This window comes from Muscardinus avellanarius (assembly GCF_963383645.1).
Source record: "Muscardinus avellanarius genome assembly, chromosome: 3".
Lineage (NCBI taxonomy): Eukaryota > Metazoa > Chordata > Mammalia > Rodentia > Gliridae > Muscardinus > Muscardinus avellanarius.
In genome coordinates, this window is record NC_137788.1 from 106,167,122 (window position 1) to 106,173,121 (window position 6,000).

The following is a 6,000-nucleotide window of genomic DNA, read 5'->3' on the forward strand; positions in this document are numbered from 1 at the left end:
TATCCAAAATTAACAATGATAATCTCACAGAACAGTTTCATTTGTCTGATATCAAGCTTTTGATGACTTAAAGATAACATTTCAATATTTCTTTTTGCTTTCTTTCTTACCAGAGAATATTTTTTTTCTATTTTTTTTAGGTGAAACTATCATATATTTATATATTTATTTTTCAGAAAAAAAATCTATCCTAATATGGAATATGGACTCTAGATACCCAAAACGATCTTGAAAAAGAACAAAGCTAGAAGACATATATTTTCTGATTTCAAACCATATAAAGCTACAATAATTGAAACAGTGTAGTACTGTTATAAAGGCAGATATATAAACCATTGGAGTTAAATACAAGCCTAGAGCTAAATTCTTCCCTATATTGTCAAGTTATTTTTGACAAGGTTTCCACGAACATTTGGTGGTGGAAATAATAATCTTTTAACTAAATATTGTTGAAAAATAATAATTACATGGAAAAGAATAAAATTGGACCCTTACCTAATCCCATATACAAGTATTAACTCAAAATAGATAAAAGACCTAAATATAAATTTAAGACTATAAACTTTTAGGAGAAAATCTGGGTCATAAAACCTCACAACATTGAAATTGGCAGTGATTTCTTGGATATGATTTCAATGGCACAGGCAACAGAAGAGTATACAAACTCCCTAAAAAATAAAAAAATAAAAAAATTGTATATCCAAAGACAATGTAAACAGTTAAAAGTTACTAATAGAATTGGATAAAATATTTCCAAATGCTATATCTGAAGGCATATTAATATTCCAACTAGAAATCCTAGAAATTAACAACAATAAAGGCAAACAATACAATTTAGAGATAGGTAAAAGACTAACATAAATAATCAATCTCCACAGATAACCAATCTTAGTTGTCTGTTGGATGGAATATCTTGTTTCTCTGGTTCTGGTGTGTGTTACCTATTTCTTCTTTGTAGTTAATCTCTTTGAGTATTTTCTCTAGTGCTGGTTTTGAAGACATAAATTCCTTCAGTTTCTGTTTGTCATGGAAGCTTCTTATTTTTCCTTCTAATTTGATAGAAAGTTTTGCTGGGTAGAAAATTTTTGTCTGGAAGTTGTTTTCTTTCAGAGTTTGGAATATGTTACTCCAAGCCCTTCTGGCTCTCATGACTTGGTTTGGGAAGTCTGGAGTGATTCTAATTGGTTTGCCTCTGAATGTCACTTGGCCCTTTGTTTTTGTTGCCTTTAAGATTCTCTGCTTGGCTTCCTTATTGGTCATTTTGACAATTATGTGGCGTGGGGATCCTCTTCTCCGATCCTGTCTAAAGGGGGTTCTATAAGTTTCCTGGACCTGTGTGTCGACCTCTTGCTCTATGTTTGGAAAATTTTCTGCTATTACTTCCTTGAAGAGATTGTTGATCCCTTTGGTTTCACCTTCTTTTCCCTCCTCTATTCCAATTATTCTTAGGTTAGTTCTCTTAAAATGGGCCCATATTTCTTCAAAGTCAGATTCCTGCTGTCGGATTTTTTTTTCTAGATTAGAAACTATGCGTTCATTTTTGGAATGATCATCTTCTAAGAGCGAGATTCTGTTCTCCATGTGGTCTAATCGGTTGTTCATGCTTTGAATTGAGGCCTTTGCTTCATTAATTGCATCCTTTATCTCTTTTTGGCTCTCTCTGAATTCTTTTCGAAGCACCTCTATTATTTCTACAGTTATTTTCCTGATTTGATCTTCTAGAAATCTCTGATTTTCTGTTTTATCGGGCAGAACCTAGACTTCTAATAGAAAGATGTAAGAAGTAACTTCTCCTGCTATAACTTCACCTACAGGAGAGTTGTCCAATTACTGAAACCTTTTCCAACTGAAATAAAGGTTAAGCCTTGTATCCACCATTCTTCTTTCTGATTCATAAGAAGACACATGGGAACGATGATGCAATTCGGCAGGCTTCCTCCTGGCAAGCAATCCTCTAGACATCTGAGGTAACTGGAAAATTCAAAGTTGGCCCCTTGGGGTACATATCATTTTTCCAAGTCAGAGTGGAGGCCAAGATTTTTTCCTAAGTGGTGTTTAGTTAAATGGAGATATTGGGGTTTAGGAGAAAGGCGGTCTTCGGAAAACATACCAACAGATCCAAACTCAAAATTATACCTATTAGATCTTTATTCATTCAGCATAATATTAGGCCTCTACTATGTGCCAAGAACATAGAGGACAATATTGTAATAATAGTAGTTATTAAATGTTAAATCCCTGCTCTCAGTTATTCTTTTGCCTACTAGGGGACAAAACTAAGCGGGGGGGATAGTTTTGTTGTTCTTGTCTTCTATCTTTCCTTGACTTAAAATAAACTTTCATATTCCCATATAAAAAACCTCTGTCCTCACAGAACTTAGAGTCTAGTAAAAAAGGAGAGACAATAAACAGAATGCACAAGATGGTGATGAAGGTAAGCTGGGGTTACATGGAGTTCTGGGGTGGGGTGCTGCTCTTTTATATGGGGTACTTAAGGATCTCAGGATGGCAGCCGACACTGGGACAGAAACCTGAAGAGATGAGGGAGTGAATCAGGAAGGTATGTATGAGAAACATTTCAGATGGAGGTGCAATGATGGAAAGCCCCAGGAGAGGCACTGCTTGGTGTCTGAGGAGCAGCGGGGAGGCCTGTTTGGCTGGAATAGAGTGGCGGGGGACAGGCGGGAAATGCAAGCAGAGCGGGTTCAGACCATGCTGCTCACACTGGCTTGTGTGAAGTTTGTGTGTTGGCTTTTGTTCTGAGTAAGATGAAGGGTTCTGAGTAGAAGGATGACATGATCTGACATACTTTGAAAGGACATCTCTATTGTGTAGAGAAAATATTGCAAGGGAATGAAGGTGGAAGCAGAGACTAGTTAGAAGACAATTGCAAAACTCCAGGTGAAAAGTCTTGGTACCTTGGACCACAGTGGTACAGTAGAGGTGGAGAGCAGGGCAGCACATGTGTTTTGAAGGTAAGGCTGATAGATGTACCTGTGGATTGTATATGGTGTGTGGCAGAGGCCACAGGCATGATTCCAATGCTCTTGGCTCCACAACTCTATGAATGGACCCATGCTTTCCTTTGGGGATAAAACTCAGGACTGTTCTGCTTTCAAGCTATAATCCCAACCCTTTTTTTTTTTTTTTTGTACTTTTTATTTTGAAACAGTGTCTCACTAAGTTGAAGATATCACTAAATTTGCTGAGGTTGTCCTCAAACCTGCAATCTTCCTGTCTCAGCCTCCCAAGTATTGGGATTACAGGTGTGTGCCACCATGCCTGGTTTGTACTTTCCTTTTTATTTTTTCTTTTTATTTATTTATTTATTCATTTATTTAATTAATTAAATTTATTTATTTGTGGTACTGGGGTTCCTGGAAACCCTTCTATCTCCGGGCTACACTCCCAGACCTATTTTCATATTTTTTTATTTGGAAACAGGGTCTCTTAAGCCAGAGAGGCTGGCTTCGAACCGTGTGATCCTCCTGTCTCTGCCTCCCAAGCGCGGGGATGACAAGCGTGCGCCACACGCCTAGCTGTACTTTTCTTTTTTAAAAAAAAAAACTGTAGAAGACTACAAGAGAAGTGATTTGGTAATGTTGAGCAAATGGAGAGTAAGAATTGGAAAATGGAAGTCTGTTTTGGCCATCTTAAATTTGAGGCACCTGCCATATGTATTAAGGGGAGTTTTGAGTAAGCTGTTGGGCATAGTCATATAGCAGTTGGGCCAGGAGAAACATGTGGGAGTCACTGGTATATAAATGACATTTAAAGTAGTAACAGGACAAGGTGATCTAGGGAGGAGGGAAGAACTCCCCCTTGGCTCTCTAATGTGCAGAGCACAGGAAGTAACTAGCAAAGGAGACTGAGAACAAAGAAGAGTCCTGCCACGGAGGATGAGTGCAGACAACATTTCATGGAGGGAAAGTGACCAGCTCTGATCAATACTACTGGTGACTCAAAAGAATAAAGATTGAGAACTGACACTGCATTCTATCCCATGGTGACATCGCTACAAGAACCATTCCAGTGGAGTCCTGAGGATGAAGGACTGATTAGATCAGATCTAAGAAACGGGAAGGAGGGGCCAGGCATGGTCATGCATTCTTGTAATCCCAACAAAAGGATCTCAGGTTCGCAGGTTTGAGGATAGCCTCAGCAAGTAGTGAGACTCTCGTCAACCTAGTGAGACCATTTCAAAATTAAAATAGGGCTGGGGTTGTAACTCTGAGGAGGGGATATTAGAGCATTCTTTCAATGTCTTTTTAAAGGGCAGCAGAGAAATAAGTTACTAAAAGGGAAATATAAAATTGTTGTAGACTGATTATGTTCCCCCAAAATTCATAAGTTAAGCCGGGCATGTTGGCGCACTCTTGTGATCCCCGCGCTTGGGAGGTGGAGACATGAGGATCGCGTAGGTTCGAAGCCAGCTGCGCTGGCTCAAGAGACCCTGTTTCCAAATAAAAAAAGTATAAAAATAGGTCTGGGAGTGTAGCCCGGAGGTATAAGGGTTTCCAGGAACCCCAGTACCACCAAACAAAATAAAAACAAAACAAAAACAAACAAACAAATATATATATATAGTGGGGAGAAATTTAAAGTGGACTAGTCATGCTTTTGTGTTTTTCTGCAGGAAGATTCAGTTGGGTCAGGTGGAGAATCAATTTAACCTGGGCTGATGTTTTGCCAGGCAAGATGGCTGATGGAGACTGGCTGCAAGAGTGGGATTATAATGATGGCCTGTAGAATCTAAGCTGAGAAGGATGAAGTGAAGGACACGAAGGGGTGAGAGAAACAGTAAGAACCCTCTGGTGGGTTCCAAGGAGGGAGAACTAGTAGAGTCAGATGCTTAAAATTGAGACTATACAGAGGGTGCAGCTAAAATCGAGATCTAGGCTGATTATAAGGCAGGGAATAAAGAACACAGGGGAACTGGTAGCAGAATAAAGTAGTCTCTGTGGATACTGAATTAACCTGAGATTGACGAGGGGTGGTACTAGAGTGGAGAGCAAACTTAATACCACAATCTTCAAGACATGAGGAGGAATGAGTTGAGGCTCTGTTGATGGCTGAACCGTAGAGGAAGAGCCAAGAAGTATAGTTCAAAGGTGTGAGCTTCAAGGCTGACCACTGAAAGGAAACAAATAGGGTCAGTGGTCCAGAACAGGGCTTTTCAACAGTGGCATTACTCACATTTTGCATTGGATAATTCCTTGTTTGGAAAAGCTAGCCTGAGCACTGTAAAATATTGAGCAGCCTCCCTGACCTATACCCGCTAGATGCTACACGCACTCTGCCCCACTAGTGGCACTGGAAACCTGCTCTGAGATGGCCAAGGTCCCCTTGGGGGTAGAATCACTCCTGGCTGAAAACCACTGACAAGCTGAAAGGACCTGAACCAATGTTATCAGGAGGAAAAAGAGCAAATGCTGACAGCTGGACAGGGTGACAGGGAGAGCAGTGTCTTCTGGGAAGATCAGATTTTGGAGACCAAAGGGAATGTTTCCAGAAAAGGATGAGAATTTAAAAAATATCTCTGTTTGTGTCAGCCTTGAGGAGGAAACAATCCATTCCATGGCCTGACAACCATCATCTAACTACTTTACCTTCTTTGCCTGACCCAATTCAGTACTCAAATAAGTCACCCATTACTTAAGGGCTCTTACAATGCAGATTTCAGTAATTTTATTTAATACATGCTGAATTTATTGCTATATAAGAAACCAAGAGTCCCAGAAGAATGCACAGAAGACCTTGGCAGAGCTAAGGCACCGATGCAGTTTCATCTCCCCAGAATTTTCTAGCAGCTAAGAAGGCATCCTGTAAGAATCACAACTTCCAGTTAAAGTTGCTAGGTATACAGACACAAGCAAAGAGTGCTCTGAAAAAGAAAGGTGAGGAGGGAGACAGTAAACCACTGGCATGATTGAACTGTAAGAGACGTGTGAGACCTATTTCAACACCTTCCCTTTTATTAACTTCCTACTAGTATGTCCT